Below are 22,230 nucleotides of genomic sequence, written 5' to 3' on the forward strand. Positions count from 1 at the left end.
CCACTTTATACATGGAGAGGGAGCTCCCTCCACTTTCGACAGAGAGAGGGAGCTCACTCCACTTTATACATAGAGAGGGAACTCCCTCCACTTTATACATAGAGAGGGAGCTCCCTCCACTTTATACATACAGAGGGAGCTCCGTCCACTTTATCCATAGAGATGGAGTTCCCTCCACTTTATGCATAGAGAGGGAGATCCGTCCACATTATACATAAAGAGGGAGCTCCCTCCACTTTATATACGGAGAAGGAGCTCCCTCCACTTTTGACATAGAGAGGGAGCTCCCTCCACATTGTACAAAGAGAGGGAGCTCCCTCCACTTCATACATAGAGATGGAGCACCATCCACTTTATACATAGAGAGGGAGCGCCCTCCACTTTATACACAGAGAGGGAGCTCCGTCCACTTTGTACATGGAGAGGGAGCTCCGTCCACTTTGTGCATAGAGAGGGAGCTCCCTCCACTTTATACATAGAGAGGGAGCTCCCTCCACTTTATACATAGAGAGGGAGCTCACTCCACTTTATACATCGAGAGGGATCTGCCTCCACTTTATACATAGAGAGGGATCTCCGTCCCCTTTATACAAAGAGAGGGAGCTCCATCCACTTTGGGCAGAGAGAGGGAGCACCCTCCACTTTTGCATAGAGAGGGAGCTCCCTCCAGTTTGTACATAGAGAGGGAGCTCCCTCCACTTTATACATAGAGAGGGAGCTCCTTCCACTTTATTCATGCAAAGGGATCTCCCTACAGTTTATAAATAGAGAGGGTGCTCCGTCCACTTTGTACATAGAGAGGGAGCTCCGTCCACTTTATACATAGAGAGGGAGCTCCGTCCACTTTGTACATAGAGAGGGAGCTCCTTCCACTTTATACATAGAGAGGGAGCGCCCTCCAGATTATACATAGAGGCGGAGCTCCCTCCTCTTTATACATAGAGAGTGAGCTCCCTCCACTTTAAACATAGAGAGGGAGCTCCGTCCACTTTCGACAGACAGAGGGAGCTCCCTCCACTTTATCCATAGAGAGGGAGCTCTCTCCACTTTATACATGGAGAGGGAGCTCCCTCCACTTCATACATAGAGAGGGAGCTCCATCCACTTTGTAAAGAGAGAGGGAGCGCCGTCCACTTCATACATCGAGAGGGAGCTCCCTTTTCTTTATACATAGAGAGGGAGCACCATCCACTTTATACAGAGAGAGGGAGCTCCGTCCACTTTATACATAGAGAAGGTGTTCCGTCCACTTTATACATGGAGAGGGAGCTCCCTCCACTTTATACATAAAGAGGGAGCTCCATCCACTTTGTACATAGAGAGGGAGCTCACTCCACTTTATGCACAGAGAGGAAGCTCCCTCCACTTTATACATAGAGAGGGAGCTCTGTCAACATTGTACGTAGAGAGGGAGCTCACTCCACTTTATACATAGAGAGGGAGCTCCCTCCACTTTATAGAGAGAGTCGGAGCTCAATCCACTTTATATATAGAGAGGGAGCTCCCTCCACTTTATACATACAGAGGGATGTCCCTCCTCTTTATACATAGAGAGGGAGTTCCATCCACTTTGTACATAGAGAGGGAGCTCCATCCACTTCATACATAGAATGGGAGCTCCGTCCTCTTTATACATAGAGAGGGAGCTCCCTCCACTTTATACATAGAGAGGGAGCTCCCTCCACTTTATACATAGAGAGGGAGTTCCCTCCACTTTATACATTGAGAGGGAACTCCCTCCACTTTAAACATAGAGAGGGAGCTCAGTCCACTTTTACATAGAGAGGGAACTCCCTTCACTTTATACATAGAGAGGGAGCTCCCTCCACTTTATACATAGTGAGGGAGCTCCCTCCACATTATACATAGAGAGGGAGCTCCCTCAACTTTATACACAGAGAGAGAGCTCCCTCCACTTTATACATAGAGTGGGAGCTCCCTCCACTTTATACATAAAGTGGGAGCTCACTCCACTTTATACATAGAGAGGGATCTCCCTCCACTTTCTACATAGAGAGGGAGCTCCATCCACTTTATACATAGAGATGGAGCTCCCTCCACTTTGTACATAGAGAGTGAGCTCCGTCCACTTTGTTCATGGACAGTGTGCTCCCTCCACTTTATACATACAGAGGGTGCTCACTCCACTTTATACATAGAGAGGGAACTCCCTCCACTGTATACATAGAGAGGGAACCCCCTCCACTTTATACATAGAGAGGGAGCTCCCTCCACTTTATACATAGAGAGGGAGCTCCCTCCACTTTCTACACAGAGTGGGAGCTCCCTCCACTTTATACATAGAGAGGGAGCTCACTCCACATTACACATAGAGAGGGATCTCCGTCCACTTTATACATAGAGATGGAGCAACATCCACTTTATACATAGAGAGGGAGCTCCCTCCACTTTATACATAGAGAGGGCGCTCACTCCACTTTATACGTAGAGAGGGAGCTCCCTCCACTTTATACATAGAGAGGGAGCTCACTCCACTTTATACATAGAGAGGGATCTCCGTCCACTTTATACATAGAGAGGGAGCTCCCTCCACTTTCTATAGAGAGAGGGAGCTCACTCCACTTGATACATAGAGGGGGAGCTCCCTCCACTTTATAAATAGAGAGGGAGCTACCTCCACTTTATACAGAGAGAGGGAGCTACCTCCACTTTATACATAGAGAGGGAGCTCTCTCATCTTTATACATAGAGAGGAAGCTCACTCCACTGTGTACATAGAGAGGGAGCTCCGTCCAGTTTATTCATAGAGAGGGAGCTCCCTCCACTTTATACATAGAGAGGGAGCTCCGTCCACTTTGTACATAGCGAGGGAGCTCCCTCCACTTTATAGACAGAGACGGAGCTCAATCCAATTTATAAATAGAGAGGGAGCTCCCTCCACTTTATACACTGAGAGGGAGGTCCCTCCTCTTTATACATAGAGAGGGAGCTCCATTCACTTTGAACACAGAGAGGGAGCTCCGTGCACTTTATACATAGAGAGGGAGCTCCGTCCTCTTTCTACACAGAGAGGGAGCTCCCTCCACTTTGTATAAGGAAAGGTAGCTCCGTCCTCTTTATACATAGAGAGGGAGCTCCCTCCAAATTATACATAGAGATGGAGCTCCGTCCACTTTATACATAGAGAGGGAGCTCCGTCCACTTTGTACATAGAGAGGGAGCTCCTTCCACTTTATACACAGAGAGGGAGCGCCCTCCAGATTATACATAGAGGCGGAGCTCCGTCCTCTTTATACATAGAGAGTGAGCTCCCTCCACTTTAAACATAGAGAGGGAGCTCCGTCCACTTTCGACAGACAGAGGGAGCTCCCTCCACTTTATCCATAGAGAGGGAGCTCTCTCCACTTTATACATGGAGAGGGAGCTCCCTCCACTTCATACATAGAGAGGGAGCTCCATCCACTTTGTAAAGAGAGAGGGAGCGCCCTCCACTTCATACATCGAGAGGGAGCTCCCTTTTCTTTATACATAGAGAGGGAGCACCATCCACTTTATACAGAGAGAGGGAGCTCCGTCCACTTTATACATAGAGAAGGTGTTCCGTCCACTTTATACATGGAGAGGGAGCTCCCTCCACTTTATACATAAAGAGGGAGCTCCATCCACTTTGTCCATAGAGAGGGAGCTCACTCCACTTTATGCACAGAGAGGAAGCTCCCTCCACTTTATACATAGAGAGGGAGCTCTGTCCACATTGTACGTAGAGAGGGAGCTCACTCCACTTTATACATAGAGAGGGAGCTCCCTCCACTTTATAGAGAGAGTCGGAGCTCAATCCACTTTATATATAGAGAGGGAGCTCCCTCTACTTTATACATAGAGAGGGATGTCCCTCCTCTTTATACATAGAGAGGGAGTTCCATCCACTTTGTACATAGAGAGGGAGCTCCATCCACTTCATACATAGAATGGGAGCTCCGTCCTCTTTATACATAGAGAGGGAGCTCCCTCCACTTTATACATAGAGAGGGAGCTCCCTCGACTTTATACATAGAGAGGGAGTTCCCTCCACTTTATACATTGAGAGGGAACTCCCTCCACTTTAAACATAGAGAGGGAGCTCAGTCCACTTTTACATAGAGAGGGAACTCCCTTCACTTTATACATAGAGAGGGAGCTCCCTCCACTTTATACATAGTGAGGGAGCTCCCTCCACATTATACATAGAGAGGGAGCTCCCTCAACTTTATACACAGAGAGAGAGCTCCCTCCACTTTATACATAGAGTGGGAGCTCCCTCCACTTTATACATAGAGTGGGAGCTCACTCCACTTTATACATAGAGAGGGATCTCCCTCCACTTTCTACATAGAGAGGGAGCTCCATCCACTTTATACATAGAGATGGAGCTCCCTCCACTTTGTACATAGAGAGTGAGCTCCGTCCACTTTGTTCATGGACAGTGTGCTCCCTCCACTTTATACATACAGAGGGTGCTCACTCCACTTTATACATAGAGAGGGAAGTCCCTCCACTGTATACATAGAGAGGGAACCCCCTCCACTTTATACATAGAGAGGGAGCTCCCTCCACTTTATACATAGAGAGGGAGCTCCCTCCACTTTCTACACAGAGTGGGAGCTCCCTCCACTTTATACATAGAGAGGGAGCTCACTCCACATTACACATAGAGAGGGATCTCCGTCCACTTTATACATAGAGATGGAGCAACATCCACTTTATACATAGAGAGGGAGCTCCCTCCACTTTATACATAGAGAGGGCGCTCACTCCACTTTATACGTAGAGAGGGAGCTCCCTCCACTTTATACATAGAGAGGGAGCGCACTCCACTTTATACATAGAGAGGGATCTCCGTCCACTTTATACATAGAGAGGGAGCTCCCTCCACTTTCTATAGAGAGAGGGAGCTCACTCCACTTGATACATAGAGGGGGAGCTCCCTCCACTTTATAAATAGAGAGGGAGCTACCTCCACTTTATACAGAGAGAGGGAGCTACCTCCACTTTATACATAGAGAGGGAGCTCTCACATCTTTATACATAGAGAGGAAGCTCACTCCACTGTGTACATAGAGAGGGAGCTCCGTCCAGTTTATTCATAGAGAGGGAGCTCCCTCCACTTTATACATAGAGAGGGAGCTCCGTCCACTTTGTACATAGCGAGGGAGCTCCGTGCACTTTATACATAGAGAGGGAGCTCCGTCCTCTTTCTACACAGAGAGGGAGCTCCCTCCACTTTGTATAAGGAAAGGTAGCTCCGTCCTCTTTATACATAGAGAGGGAGCTCCCTCCAAATTATACATAGAGATGGAGCTCCCTCCACTTTATACAGAGAAAGGGAGATCCCTCCACTTTATACATAGAGAGGGAGCTCCCTCCAATTTGTACATAGAAAGGCAGCTCCCTCCTCTTTATACATTGAGAGGGAGCTCCCTCCAAATTATACATAGAGAGGGAGCTCCCTCCAATTTATACAGAGAGAGGGAGCTCCCTCCACTTTATACATAGAGAGGGAGCTCCCTCCACTTTATACATAGAGAGGGAGGTCCCTCCTCTTTATACATAGAGAGGGAGCTCCATCCACTTTGAATATAGAAAGGTAGCTCCGTCCTCTTTATACATAGAGAGGGAGCTGCCTCCAAATTATACATAGAGAGGGAGCACCCTCCACTTTATACCTAGAGATGGAGCACCCTCCACTTTGTATATAGAAAGGTAGCTCCGTCCTCTTTATACATGGAGAGGGAGCTCCCTCCAAATTATACATAGAGAGGGAGCTCCATCCACTTTATACAGAGAGAGGGAGATCCCTCCACTTTATACATAGAGAGGGAGCTCCGTCCAAATATACAGAGAGTGGGAGCTCCCTCCACTTTATACATAGAGAGCGAGCTCCGTCCACTTTATACATAGAGAGGGAGCTCCCTCCACTTCATACATAGTGATGGAGCTCCCTCCACTTTATACATAGAGAGGGATCTCCCTCCACTTTATACATGGAGAGGGAGCTCCCTCCACTTTCGACAGAGAGAGGGAGCTCACTCCACTTTATACATAGAGAGGGAACTCCCTCCACTTTATACATAGAGAGGGAGCTCCCTCCACTTTATACATACAGAGGGAGCTCCGTCCACTTTATCCATAGAGATGGAGTTCCCTCCACTTTATATACGGAGAAGGAGCTCCCTCCACTTTATACATGGAGAGGGAGCTCCCACCACTTTTGACATAGAGAGGGAGCTCCCTGCACTTTATACACTGAGAGGGAGCTCCCTCCACTTTACACATGGAGAGGGAGCTCCCTCCACATTGTACAAAGAGAGGGAGCTCCCTCCACTTTATACATCGAGAGGGAGATCCATCTACTTTATACATAGAGAGGGAGCTCCCTCCACTTCATACATAGAGATGGAGCACCATCCACTTTATACATAGAGAGGGAGCGCCCTCCACTTTATACACAGAGAGGGAGCTCCGTCCACTTGGTACATGGAGAGGGAGCTCCGTCCACTTTATACATAGAGAGGGAGCTCCCTCCACTTTATACATAGAGAGGGAGCTCACTCCACTTTATACATCGAGAGGGATCTGCCTCCACTTTATACATAGAGAGGGATCTCCGTCCCCTTTATACAAAGAGAGGGAGCTCCATCCACTTTGGACAGAGAGAGGGAGCACCCTCCACTTTTGCATAGAGAGGGAGCTCCCTCCAGTTTATACATAGAGAGGGAGCTCCCTCCACTTTATACATAGAGATGGAGTTCCTTCCACTTTATTCATGCAAAGGGATCTCCCTACACTTTATAAATAGAGAGGGTGCTCCGTCCACTTTGTACATAGAGAGGGAGCTCCGTCCACTTTATACATAGAGAGGGAGCTCCGTCCACTTTGTACATAGAGAGGGAGCTCCTTCCACTTTATACATAGAGAGGGAGCGCCCTCCAGATTATACATAGAGGCGGAGCTCCCTCCTCTTTATACATAGAGAGTGAGCTCCCTCCACTTTAAACATAGAGAGGGAGCTCCGTCCACTTTCGACAGACAGAGGGAGCTCTCTCCACTTTATACATGGAGAGGGAGCTCCCTCCACTTCATACATAGAGAGGGAGCTCCATCCACTTTGTCAAGAGAGAGGGAGCGCCCTCCACTTCATACATCGAGAGGGAGCTCCCTTTTCTTTATACATAGAGAGGGAGCACCATCCACTTTATACAGAGAGAGGGAGCTCCGTCCACTTTATACATAGAGAAGGTGTTCCGTCCACTTTATACATGGAGAGGGAGCTCCCTCCACTTTATACATAAAGAGGGAGCTCCATCCACTTTGTACGTAGAGAGGGAGCTCACTCCACTTTATGCACAGAGAGGAAGCTCCCTCCACTTTATACATAGAGAGGGATCTCTGTCCACATTGTACGTAGAGAGGGAGCTCACTCCACTTTATACATAGAGAGGGAGCTCCCTCATCTTTATACATAGAGAGGAAGCTCACTCCACTATGTACATAGAGAGGGAGCTCCGTCCAGTTTATCCATAGAGAGGGAGCTCCCTCCACTTTATACATAGAGAGGGAGCTCCGTCCACTTTGTACATAGCGAGGGAGCTCCCTGCACTTTATAGACAGAGACGGAGCTCAATCCAATTTATAAATAGAGAGGGAGTTCCCTCCACTTTATACACAGAGAGCGAGGTACCTCCTCTTTATACATAGAGAGGGAGCTCCATTCACTTTGAACATAGAGAGGGAGCTCCGTGCACTTTATACATAGAGAGGGAGCTCCGTCCTCTTTCTGCATAGAGAGGGAGCTCCCTCCACTTTGTATAAGGAAAGGTAGCTCCGTCCTCTTTATACATAGAGAGGGAGCTCCCTCCAAATTATACATAGAGAGGGAGCTCCCTCCAATTTGTATGTAGAAAGGCAGCTCCATCCTCTTTATACATTGAGAGGGAGCTCCCTCCAAATTACACATAGAGAGGGAGCTCTTTCCAATTTATACAGAGAGAGGGAGCTCCCTCCACTTTATACATAGAGAGGGAGCTCCCTCCACTTTATACATAGAGAGGGAGGTCCCTCCTCTTTATACATAGAGAGGGAGCTCCATCCACTTTGTATATAGAAAGGTAGCTCCGTCCTCTTTATACATAGAGAGGGAGCTGCCTCCAAATTATAAATAGAGAGGGAGCACCCTCCACTTTATACATAGAGAGGGAGCACCCTCCACTTTGTATATAGAAAGGTAGCTCCGTCCTCTTTATACATGGAGAGGGAGCTCCCTCCAAATTATACATAGAGAGGGAGCTCCATCCACTTTATACAGAGAGAGGGAGATCCCTCCACTTTATACATAGAGAGGGAGCTCCGTCCAAATATACAGAGAGTGGGAGCTCCCTCCACTTTATACATAGAGAGCGAGCTCCGTCCACTTTATGCATAGAGAGGGAGCTCCCTCCACTTCATACATAGTGAGGGAGCTCCCTCCACTTTATACATAGAGAGAGATCTCCCTCCACTTTATACATGGAGAGGGAGCTCCCTCCACTTTCGACCGAGAGAGGGAGCTCACTCCACTTTATACATAGAGAGGGAGCTCCCTCCACTTTATACATAGAGAGGGAGCTCCCTCCACTTTATACATACAGAGGGAGCTCCGTCCACTTTATCCATAGAGATGGAGTTCCCTCCACTTTATGCATAGAGAGGGAGATCCGTCCACATTATACATAAAGAGGGAGCTCCCTCCATTTTATATACGGAGAAGGAGCTCCCTCCACTTTATACATGGAGAGGGAGCTCCCACCACTTTTGACATGGAGAGGGAGCTCCCTCCACTTTATACATAGAGAGGGAGCTCACTCCACTTTATCCATCGAGAGGGATCTGCCTCCACTTTATACATAGAGAGGGATCTCCGTCCCCATTATACAAAGAGAGGGAGCTCCATCCACTTTGGACAGAGAGAGGGAGCACCCTCCACTTTTGCATAGAGTGGGAGCTCCCTCCAGTTTATACATAGAGAGGGAGCTCCTTCCACTTTATTCATGCAAAGGGATCTCCCTACACTTTATAAATAGAGAGGGTGCTCCGTCCACTTTGTACATAGAGAGGGAGCTCCGTCCACTTTATACATAGAGAGGGAGCGCCCTCCAGATTATACATAGAGGCGGAGCTCCCTCCTCTTTATACATAGCGAGTGAGCTCCCTCCACTTTAAACATAGAGAGGGAGCTCCGTCCACTTTCGACAGACAGAGGGAGCTCCCTCCACTTTATCCATAGAGAGGGAGCTCTCTCCACTTTATACATGGAGAGGGAGCTCCCTCCACTTCATACATAGAGAGGGAGCTCCATCCACTTTGTAAAGAGAGAGGGAGCTCCCTCCACTTCATACATCGACAGGGAGCTCCCTTTTCTTTATACATAGAGAGGGAGCACCATCCACTTTATACAGAGAGAGGGAGCTCCGTCCACTTTATACATAGAGAAGGTGTTCCGTCCACTTTATACATGGAGAGGGAGCTCCCTCCACTTTATACAGAAAGAGGGAGCTCCATCCACTTTGTACATAGAGAGGGAGCTCACTCCACTTTATGCACAGAGAGGAAGCTCCCTCCACTTTATACATAGAGAGGGAGCTCCCTCCACTTTATACATAGAGACGGAGCTCCGTCCACTTTATACTTAGAGAGGGAGCTCCCTCCACTTTATACATAGAGAGGGCGCTCACTCCACTGTATACATTGAGAGGAAACTCCCTCTACTTTATACATAGAGAGGGAGCTCCCTCCACTTTATACATAGAGAGGGAGCTCACTCCACTTTATACGTAGACAGGGATCTCCGTCCACTTTATACATAGAGATGGAGCACCATCCACTTTATACATAGACAGGGATCTCCGTCCACTTTATACATAGAGATGGAGCACCATCCACTTTATTCATAGAGAGGGAGCTCCCACCACTTAATACACAGAGGGGTAGCTACGTCCACTTTGTACAAAGAGAAGGAGCTCCGTCCACTTTGTACATAGAGAGGGAGCTCCCTCCACTCTATACATAGAGAGGGCGCTCACTCCACTTTATACATAGAGAGGGAACTCCCTCCACTGTATACATAGAGAGGGAACTCCCTCCACTTTATACATAGAGAGGGAGCTCCATCCACTTTGTACATAGAGAGTGAGCTGCCTCCACTTTAAACATAGAGAGGAAGCTCCCTCAACTTTATACATAGAGAGGGAGCTCCCTCCACTTTATACATAGAGAGGGAGTTCCCTCCAATTTATACATAGAGAGGGAACTCCCTCCACTTTATACATAGAGAGGGAGCTCCCTCCACTTTATACATAGAGAGGGCGCTCACTCCACTTTATACATAGAGAGAGAACTCCCTCCACTGTATACATAGAGAGGGAACTCCCTCCACTTTATATATAGAGAGGGAGCTCCCTCCACTTTATACATAGAGAGGGAGCTCACTCCACTTTATACATAGAGAGGGATCTCCGTCCACTTTAGACATAGAGATGGAGCACCATCCACTTTCTACATAGAGAGGGAGCTCCCTCCACTTTATACACAGAGAGGGAGCTACGTCCACTTTTTACATAGAGAGGGAGCTCCCTCCACTTTATACACAGAGATGGAGCTACCTCCACATTATACATAGAGAGGGAGCTCCCTCATCTTTATACATAGAGATGGAGCTCCCTCCTCTTTATACATAGAGAGGGAGCTCCGTCCACCATGTAGATAGAGAGGGAGCTCCCTCCTCTTTATACATAGAGAGGAAGCTCACTCCACTATGTACATAGAGAGGGAGCTCCGTCCAGTTTATCCATAGAGAGGGAGCTCCCTCCACTTTATACATAGAGAGGGAGCTCCGTCCACTTTGTACATAGAGAAGGAGCTCCCTCCACTTTATGGGGAGAGACGGAGCTCAATCCACTTTATAAATAGAGAGGGAGCTCCCTCCACTTTGTCCATAGAGTGGGAGCTCCCTCCACTTTGTACATAGAGAGGGAGCACACTCCACTTTATACATAGCGAGGGAGCTCCCTCCACTTTATACATAGAGTGGGAGCTCACTCCACTTTATACATAGAGAGGGATCTCCCTCCACTTTCTACATAGAGAGGGAGCTTCATCCACTTTATACATAGAGAGTGAGCTCCGTCCACTTTGTTCATGGACAGTGTGCTCCCTCCACTTTATACATACAGAGGGTGCTCACTCCACTTTATACATAGAGAGGGAACTCCCTCCACTGTATACATAGAGATGGAGCACCATCCACTTTATTCATAGAGAGGGAGCTCCCACCACTTAATACACAGAGGGGTAGCTACGTCCACTTTGTACAAAGAGAAGGAGCTCCGTCCACTTTGTACATAGAGAGGGAGCTCCCTCCACTCTATACATAGAGAGGGCGCTCACTCCACTTTATACATAGAGAGGGAACTCCCTCCACTGTATACATAGAGAGGGAACTCCCTCCACTTTATACATAGAGAGGGAGCTCCATCCACTTTGTACATAGAGAGTGAGCTGCCTCCACTTTAAACATAGAGAGGAAGCTCCCTCAACTTTATACATAGAGAGGGAGCTCCCTCCACTTTATACATAGAGAGGGAGTTCCCTCCAATTTATACATAGAGAGGGAACTCCCTCCACTTTATACATAGAGAGGGAGCTCCCTCCACTTTATACATAGAGAGGGCGCTCACTCCACTTTATACATAGAGAGAGAACTCCCTCCACTGTATACATAGAGAGGGAACTCCCTCCACTTTATATATAGAGAGGGAGCTCCCTCCACTTTATACATAGAGAGGGAGCTCACTCCACTTTATACATAGAGAGGGATCTCCGTCCACTTTAGACATAGAGATGGAGCACCATCCACTTTCTACATAGAGAGGGAGCTCCCTCCACTTTATACACAGAGAGGGAGCTACGTCCACTTTTTACATAGAGAGGGAGCTCCCTCCACTTTATACACAGAGATGGAGCTACCTCCACATTATACATAGAGAGGGAGCTCCCTCATCTTTATACATAGAGATGGAGCTCCCTCCTCTTTATACATAGAGAGGGAGCTCCGTCCACCATGTAGATAGAGAGGGAGCTCCCTCCTCTTTATACATAGAGAGGAAGCTCACTCCACTATGTACATAGAGAGGGAGCTCCGTCCAGTTTATCCATAGAGAGGGAGCTCCCTCCACTTTATACATAGAGAGGGAGCTCCGTCCACTTTGTACATAGAGAAGGAGCTCCCTCCACTTTATGGGGAGAGACGGAGCTCAATCCACTTTATAAATAGAGAGGGAGCTCCCTCCACTTTGTCCATAGAGTGGGAGCTCCCTCCACTTTGTACATAGAGAGGGAGCACACTCCACTTTATACATAGCGAGGGAGCTCCCTCCACTTTATACATAGAGTGGGAGCTCACTCCACTTTATACATAGAGAGGGATCTCCCTCCACTTTCTACATAGAGAGGGAGCTTCATCCACTTTATACATAGAGAGTGAGCTCCGTCCACTTTGTTCATGGACAGTGTGCTCCCTCCACTTTATACATACAGAGGGTGCTCACTCCACTTTATACATAGAGAGGGAACTCCCTCCACTGTATACATAGAGAGGGAACTCCCTCCACTTTATACATAGAGAGGGAGCTCCCTCCACTTTATACATAGAGAGGGAGCTCACTCCACATTACACATAGAGAGGGATCTCCGTCCACTTTATACATAGAGATGGAGCAACATCCACTTTATACATAGAGAGGGAGCTCCCTCCACTTTATACATAGAGAGGGCGCCCACTCCACTTTATACGTAGAGAGGGAGCTCCCTCCACTTTATACATAGAGAGGGAGCTCACTCCACTTTATACATAGAGAGGGATCTCCGTCCACTTTATACACAGAGAGGGAGGTCCCTCCTCTTTATACATAGAGAGGGAGCTCCATTCACTTTGAACATAGAGAGGGAGCTCCGTGCACTTTATACATAGAGATGGAGCTCCGTCCTCTTTCTACACAGAGAGGGAGCTCCCTCCACTTTGTATAAGGAAAGGTAGCTCCGTCCTCTTTATACATAGAGATGGAGCTCCCTCCAAATTATACATAGAGAGGGAGCTCCATCCACTTTATACAGAGAGAGGGAGATCCCTCCACTTTATACATAGAGAGGGAGCTCCGTCCAAATATACAGAGAGTGTGAGCTCCCTCCACTTTATACATAGAGAGCGAGCTCCGTCCACTTTATACATAGAGAGGGAGCTCCCTCCACTTCATACATAGTGAGGGAGCTCCCTCCACTTTATACATAGAGAGGGATCTCCCTCCACTTTATACATGGAGAGGGAGCTCCCTCCACTTTCGACAGAGAGAGGGAGCTCACTCCACTTTATACATAGAGAGGGAGCTCCCTCCACTTTATACATAGAGAGGGAGCTCCCTCCACTTTATACATACTGAGGGAGCTCCGTCCACTTTATCCATAGAGATGGAGTTCCCTCCACTTTATGCATAGAGAGGGAGATCCGTCCACATTATACATAAAGAGGGAGCTCCCTCCACTTTATATACGGAGAAGGAGCTCCCTCCACTTTATACATGGAGAGGGAGCTCCCACCACTTTTGACATGGAGAGGGAGCTCCCTCCACTTTATACACTGAGAGGGAGCTCCCTCCACTTTACACATGGAGAGGGAGCTCCCTCCACTTTGTACAAAGAGAGGGAGCTCCCTCCACTTTATACATCGAGAGGGAGATCCATCTACTTTATACATAGAGAGGGAGCTCCATCCACTTCATACATAGAGATGGAGCACCATCCACTTTTACATAGAGAGTGAGCTCCCTCCACTTTATACACAGAGAGGGAGCTACGTCCACTTTGTACATGGAGAGGGAGCTCCGTCCACTTTATACATAGAGAGGGAGCTCCCTCCACTTTATACATAGAGAGGGAGCTCACTCCACTTTATACATCGAGAGGGATCTGCCTCCACGTTATACATAGAGAGGGATCTCCGTCCCCTTTATACAAAGAGAGGGAGCTCCATCCACTTTGGACAGAGAGTGGGAGCACCCTCCACTTTTGCATTGAGAAGGAGCTCCCACCAGTTTATACATAGAGAGGGAGCTCCCTCCACTTTATACATAGAGAGGGAGCTCCTTCCACTTTATTCATGCAAAGGGATCTCCCTACACTTTTTAAATAGAGAGGGTGCTCCGTCCACTTTATTCATGGAGAGGGACCTCCCTCCACTTCATACATAGAGAGGGAGCTCCATCCACTTTGTGAAGAGAGAGGGAGCTCCCTCCACTTCATACATCGACAGGGAGCTCCCTTTTCTTTATACATAGAGAGGGAGCACCATCCACTTTATACAGAGAGAGGGAGCTCCGTCCACTTTATACATAGAGAAGGTGTTCCGTCCACTTTATACATGGAGAGGGAGCTCCCTCCACTTTATACATGAAGAGGGAGCTCCATCCACTTTGTACATAGAGAGGGAGCTCACTCCACTTTATGCACAGAGAGGAAGCTCCCTCCACTTTATACATAGAGAGGGAGCTCTGTCTACATTGTACGTAGAGAGGGAGCTCACTCCACTTTATACATAGAGAGGGAGCTCCCTCCACTTTATACATAGAGAGGGAACTCCCTCCACTGTAAACATAGAGAGGACACTCCCTCCAATTTATGCAGAGAGAGGGAGCTCCCTCCGCTTTATACACTGTGAGGGAGCTCCCTCCACTTTATACATAGAGAGGGAGCTCCCTCCAATTTACACATAGAGAGGGAGCTCCCTCCACTTTGTACACTGAGAGGGAGCTCACTTTATATATATAGAGAGAACTCCCTCCACTTTACACACAGACAGGGAGCTCCGTCCACGTTGGACATAGAGAGGGAGCTCCCTCCACTTTATATATAGAGAGGGAGCTCCTTCCACTTTGTACATAGAGACGGAGCTCCCTCCACTTTGTATATCGAGAGGGAGCTCCGTCCACCTTGTACATAAGAGAGGGAGCTCCCTCCAAATAATACATAGAGAGGGAGCTCCCTCCACTTTATACATAGAGAGGGAGCTGCCTCCACTTTATACATTGAGAGGGAGCTCCGTCCACTTTATACATAGAGAGGGAGCTCACTCCACTTTATACATAGAGAGGGAGCTCCCTCCACTTTATACAGAGAGAGGGAGCACCCTCCACTTTCCACACAGAGAGGGAGCTCCCTCCACTTTATACATAGAGAGGGAGCTCCGTCCACTTTGTACATAGAGAGGGAGCTCCCTCCACTTTATACATAGAGAGGGCGCTCACTCCACTTTATACATAGAGCGGGAGCTCCCTCCTCTGCATACATAGAGAGGGCACTCCCTCCACTTTATACATAGAGAGGGAGATCCCTCCAAATTATACATAGAGAGGGAGCACCCTCCATTCTATACATATATAGGGAGCTCCCTCCAATTTATACATAGAGAGGGAGCTCCCACCACTTTATACATAGAGAGGGAGCTCACTCCACTTTATACATTGAGAGGGAGCACCGTCCACTTTATACTTGGAGAGGTATCTCCGTCCACTTTAAACATAGAGAGGGAGCTGCATCCACTTTGTACATAGGGAGGGAGCTCACGCCTATTTATACGTAGAGAGGGAGCTCACTCCACTTTCTACATAGAGAGGGAGCTCCCTCCACTTTATCCATAGAGAGGGTTCTCCCTCCACTTTATACATAGAGAGGGAGCTACTTCCACTTTATAAATAGAGAGGGAGCTGCGTCCACTTTGTCCATAGAAAGGGAGCTCACTCCACTTTATGCAGAGAGAGTGAGCTCCCTCCACTTTGTACATAGAGAGGGTTCTCCGTCCACTTTGTACATAGAGAGGGAGCTCCCTCCACTTTATATATAAAGAGGAAGCTCCATCCACTTTATGTTTGGAGAGGGAGCTCCGTCCACTTCATACACAGAGAGGGAGCTCCGTCCACTTTGTACATGGAGAGGGAGCTCCGTCCAGATTGTGCATAGAGAGGGAGCTCCGTCCACTTTGTTCATAGAGAGGGAGCACCGTCCACTTTATACATAGAGAGGGAGCTCCCTCCAAATTATACATCGAGAGGGAGCTCCCTCCTCTTTATCCATAGAGAGGGATCTCCCTCCACTTTATACATATAGAGGGCGCTCCGTCCACTTTATACAGAGAGATAGAGCTCCCTCCACTTTACACATAGAGAGAGAGCACCGTCCACTTTATACACAGAGAGGGAGCTCCCTCCACTTTAGACGTAGAGAGAGAGCTCCCTCCACTTTAAACAGAGAGAGGGAGCTCCCTCCACTTTAAACATAGAGAGGGAGCTCCCTCCACTTTCCACACAGAGAGGGAGCTCCCTCCACTTTCTGCACAGAGAGGAAGCTCCCTCCACTTTATACATGGAGAGGGAGCTCCCTCCACTTTCGACAGAGTGAGGGAGCTCACTCCACATTATACATAGCGAGGGAGCTCCCTCCAATTTCTACATAGAGAGGGAACTCCCTTTAATTTATACATAGAGAGGGAGCTCCGTCCACTTTATACATGGAGAGGGAGTTCCCTCCACTTAATACATAGAGAGGGAGCTCCCTCCTCTTTATGCATAGAGAGTTATCTCCCTACACTTTATACATAGAGAGGGAGCTCCCTCCACTTTGTACAGAGAGAGGGAGCTCCCTCCACTTTATCCATAGAGAGGTAGCTCACTCCACTTTATACATAGAGAGGGAGCTCCCTCCACTTCATACATAGATAGGGTGCTCCATCCACTTTGGAAATAGAGAGGGAGCTACCTCCACTTCATGCATCGAGAGGGAGCTCCCTTCTCTTTATACATAGAGAGGGAGCTCCATCCACTTTGTACAGAGAGAGGGAGCTCCGTCCACTTTATACATGGAGAAGGAGCTCCGTCCAATTGATACATGGAGAGGGAGCTCCCTCCACTTTATACATAAAGAGGGAGCTCCATCCACTTTGTACATAGAGAGGGAGCTCACTCCACTTTATACACAGAGAGGGAGCTCCCTCCACTTTGTACATAGAGAGGGAGCTCACTCCACTTTGTACGTAGACAGGGAGCTCCCTCCACTTTATACATAGAGAGGGAACTCCCTCCACTGTATACATAGAGAGGGAACTCCCTCCACATTATACAGAGAGAGGGAGCTCCCTCCACTTTATACATGGAGAGGGAGCTCCCTCCACTTTGTACATAGAGAGGAAGCTCCCTCCACTTTATGCATAGAGAGGGATCTCCCTCCACCTTATACACAGAGAGGGAGCTCCCTCCACTTTATACATAGAGAGGGAGCTCCGTCCACTTTATACGTATAGAGGGAGCTCCGCCCAATTTATACAGAGAGAGGGAGCTCCCTGCACTTTATACATAGAGAGGGAGCTCCATTCACTTTATACATAGAGAGGGTGCTCGCTCCACTTTAGACGTAGAGAGGGAGCTCCCTCCACTTTATCCATAGAGAGGGAGCACCCTCCACGTTATAAATAGAGGGGGAGCTCCCTCCACTTTCCACACAGAGAGGGAGCTCCCTCCACTTTCTGCATAGAGAGGAAGCTCCCTCCACTTTATACATGGAGAGGGAGCTCCCTCCAATTTCTACACAGAGAGGGAGCTCCCTCCACTTTATACTTAGAGAGGGAGCTCCCTCCTCTTTATGCATAGAGAGTTATCTCCCTACACTTTATACACAGAGAGGGAGCTCCCTCCACTTTGTACAGAGAGAGGGAGCTCCCTCCACTTTATCCATAGAGAGGTAGCTCACTCCACTTTATACATAGAGAGGGAGCTCCCTCCTCTGCATACATAGAGAGGGCACTCCCTCCACTTTATACATAGAGAGGGAGATCCCTCCAAATTATACATAGAGAGGGAGCACCCTCCATTCTATACATAGATAGGGAGCTCCCTCCACTTTATACATAGAGAGGGAGCTCCCACCACTTTATACATAGAGAGGGAGCTCACTCCACTTTATACATTGAGAGGGAGCTCCCTCCACTTTATACTTGGAGAGGTATCTCCGTCCACTTTAAACATAGAGACGGAGCTGCATCCACTTTGTACATAGGGAGGGAGCTCACGCCTATTTATACGTAGAGAGGGAGCTCACTCCACTTTCTACATAGAGAGGGAGCTCCCTCCACTTTATCCATAGAGAGGGTTCTCCCTCCACTTTATACATAGAGAGGGAGCTACTTCCACTTTATAAATAGAGAGGGAGCTGCGTCCACTTTGTCCATAGAAAGGGAGCTCACTCCACTTTATGCAGAGAGAGTGAGCTCCCTCCACTTTGTACATAGAGAGGGTTCTCCGTCCACTTTGTACATAGAGAGGGAGCTCCCTCCACTTTATATATAAAGAGGAAGCTCCATCCACTTTATGTTTGGAGAGGGAGCTCCGTCCACTTCATACACAGAGAGGGAGCTCCGTCCACTTTGTACATGGAGAGGGAGCTCCGTCCAGATTGTGCATAGAGAGGGAGCTCCGTCCACTTTGTTCATAGAGAGGGAGCACCGTCCACTTTATACATAGAGAGGGAGCTCCCTCCAAATTATACATCGAGAGGGAGCTCCCTCCTCTTTATCCATAGAGAGGGATCTCCCTCCACTTTATACATATAGAGGGCGCTCCGTCCACTTTATACAGAGAGATAGAGCTCCCTCCACTTTATACATAGAGAGGGAGCACCGTCCACTTTATACTTGGAGAGGTATCTCCGTCCACTTTAAACATAGAGAGGGAGCTGCATCCACTTTGTACATAGGGAGGGAGCTCACGCCTATTTATACGTAGAGAGGGAGCTCACTCCACTTTCTACATAGAGAGGGAGCTCCCTCCACTTTATCCATAGAGAGGGTTCTCCCTCCACTTTATACATAGAGAGGGAGCTACTTCCACTTTATAAATAGAGAGGGAGCTGCGTCCACTTTGTCCATAGAAAGGGAGCTCACTCCACTTTATGCAGAGAGAGTGAGCTCCCTCCACTTTGTACATAGAGAGGGTTCTCCGTCCACTTTGTACATAGAGAGGGAGCTCCCTCCACTTTATATATAAAGAGGAAGCTCCATCCACTTTATGTTTGGAGAGGGAGCTCCGTCCACTTCATACACAGAGAGGGAGCTCCGTCCACTTTGTACATGGAGAGGGAGCTCCGTCCAGATTGTGCATAGAGAGGGAGCTCCGTCCACTTTGTTCATAGAGAGGGAGCACCGTCCACTTTATACATAGAGAGGGAGCTCCCTCCAAATTATACATCGAGAGGGAGCTCCCTCCTCTTTATCCATAGAGAGGGATCTCCCTCCACTTTATACATATAGAGGGCGCTCCGTCCACTTTATACAGAGAGATAGAGCTCCCTCCACTTTACACATAGAGAGAGAGCACCGTCCACTTTATACACAGAGAGGGAGCTCCCTCCACTTTAGACGTAGAGAGAGAGCTCCCTCCACTTTCCACACAGAGAGGGAGCTCCCTCCACTTTCTGCACAGAGAGGAAGCTCCCTCCACTTTATACATGGAGAGGGAGCTCCCTCCACTTTCGACAGAGTGAGGGAGCTCACTCCACATTATACATAGCGAGGGAGCTCCCTCCAATTTCTACATAGAGAGGGAACTCCCTTTAATTTATACATAGAGAGGGAGCTCCGTCCACTTTATACATGGAGAGGGAGTTCCCTCCACTTAATACATAGAGAGGGAGCTCCCTCCTCTTTATGCATAGAGAGTTATCTCCGTACACTTTATACATAGAGAGGGAGCTCCCTCCACTTTGTACAGAGAGAGGGAGCTCCCTCCACTTTATCCATAGAGAGGTAGCTCACTCCACTTTATACATAGAGAGGGAGCTCCCTCCACTTCATACATAGATAGGGTGCTCCATCCACTTTGGAAATAGAGAGGGAGCTACCTCCACTTCATGCATCGAGAGGGAGCTCCCTTCTCTTTATACATAGAGAGGGAGCTCCATCCACTTTGTACAGAGAGAGGGAGCTCCGTCCACTTTATACATGGAGAAGGAGCTCCGTCCAATTGATACATGGAGAGGGAGCTCCCTCCACTTTATACATAAAGAGGGAGCTCCATCCACTTTGTACATAGAGAGGGAGCTCACTCCACTTTATACACAGAGAGGGAGCTCCCTCCACTTTGTACATAGAGAGGGAGCTGCTTCCACTTTGTACGTAGACAGGGAGCTCCCTCCACTTTATACATAGAGAGGGAACTCCCTCCACTGTATACATAGAGAGGGAACTCCCTCCACATTATACAGAGAGAGGGAGCTCCCTCCACTTTATACATGGAGAGGGAGCTCCCTCCACTTTGTACATAGAGAGGAAGCTCCCTCCACTTTATGCATAGAGAGGGATCTCCCTCCACCTTATACACAGAGAGGGAGCTCCCTCCACTTTATACATAGAGAGGGAGCTCCGTCCACTTTATACGTATAGAGGGAGCTCCGCCCAATTTATACAGAGAGAGGGAGCTCCCTACACTTTATACATAGAGAGGGAGCTCCATTCACTTTATACATAGAGAGGGAGCTCGCTCCACTTTAGACGTAGAGAGGGAGCTCCCTCCACTTTATCCATAGAGAGGGAGCACCCTCCACGTTATAAATAGAGGGGGAGCTCCCTCCACTTTCCACACAGAGAGGGAGCTCCCTCCACTTTCTGCATAGAGAGGAAGCTCCCTCCACTTTATACATGGAGAGGGAGCTCCCTCCAATTTCTACACAGAGAGGGAGCTCCCTCCACTTTATACTTAGAGAGGGAGCTCCCTCCTCTTTATGCATAGAGAGTTATCTCCCTACACTTTATACACAGACAGGGAGCTCCCTCCACTTTGTACAGAGAGAGGGAGCTCCCTCCACTTTATCCATAGAGAGGTAGCTCACTCCACTTTATACATAGAGAGGGAGCTCCCTCTACTTCATACATAGATAGGGTGCTCCATCCACTTTGTAAATAGAGAGGGAGCTACCTCCACTTCATGCATCGAGAGGGAGCTCCCTTCTCTTTATACATAGAAAGGGAGCTCCATCCACTTTGTACAGAGAGAGGGAGCTCCGTCCACTTTATACATGGAGAAGGAGCTCCGTCCAATTGATACATGGAGAGGGAGCTCCCTCCACTTTATACATAAAGAGGGAGCTCCATCCACTTTGTACACAGAGAGGGAGCTCCCTCCACTTTGTACATAGAGAGGGAGCTGCTTCCACTTTGTACGTAGACAGGGAGCTCCCTCCACTTTATACATAGAGAGGGAACTCCCTCCACTGTATACATAGAGAGGGAACTCCCTCCACTTTATACAGAGAGAGGGAGCTCCCTCCAATTTATACATGGAGAGGGAGCTCCCTCCACTTTATACATAGAGAGGAAGCTCCCTCCACTTTATGCATAGAGAGGGATCTCACTCCACCTTATACACAGAGAGGGAGCTCCCTCCACTTTATACATAGAGAGGGAGCTCCGTCCACTTTATACGTATAGAGGGAGCTCCGCCCAATTTATACAGAGAGAGGGAGCTCGCTCCACTTTAGACGTAGAGAGGGAGCTCCCTCCACTTTATACATAGAGAGGGAGCTCCCTCCACGTTATAAATAGAGGGGGAGCTCCCTCCACTTTCCACACAGAGAGGAAGCTCCCTCCACTTTCTACATAGAGAGGAAGCTCCCTCCACTTTATACATGGAGAGGGAGCTCCCTCCAATTTCTACACAGAGAGGGAGCTCCCTCCACTTTATACATAGAGAGGGAGCTCCCTCCAATTTGTACATAGAGAGGGAGCTCTTCCACTTTATACATGGAGAGGGAGTTCCCTCCACTTTATACATAGAGAGGGAGCTATCTCCACTTTATACACAGAGAGGGACCTCCCTCCACTTCATACATAGAGAGGGAGCTGCTTCCACATTATACATAAAGAGGGAGGTCCCTCCACTTTATACACAGAGATGGAGCTCCCTCCACTTTCTACATGGTGAGGGAGGTCTCTCCACTTTGTACATAGAGAGGGAGCTCCCTCCACTTTAGACATAGAGAGGGAGCTCCGTCCACTTTACACAGAGAGAGGGAGCTCCCTCCACTTTGTACACTGAGAGGGAGCTCACTCCACTTTATATATAGAGAGTGAAATCCCTCCACTTTATACACAGACAGGGAGCTCCGTCC

This window comes from Heterodontus francisci, chromosome 21 (genome assembly GCF_036365525.1).
Source record: "Heterodontus francisci isolate sHetFra1 chromosome 21, sHetFra1.hap1, whole genome shotgun sequence".
Lineage (NCBI taxonomy): Eukaryota > Metazoa > Chordata > Chondrichthyes > Heterodontiformes > Heterodontidae > Heterodontus > Heterodontus francisci.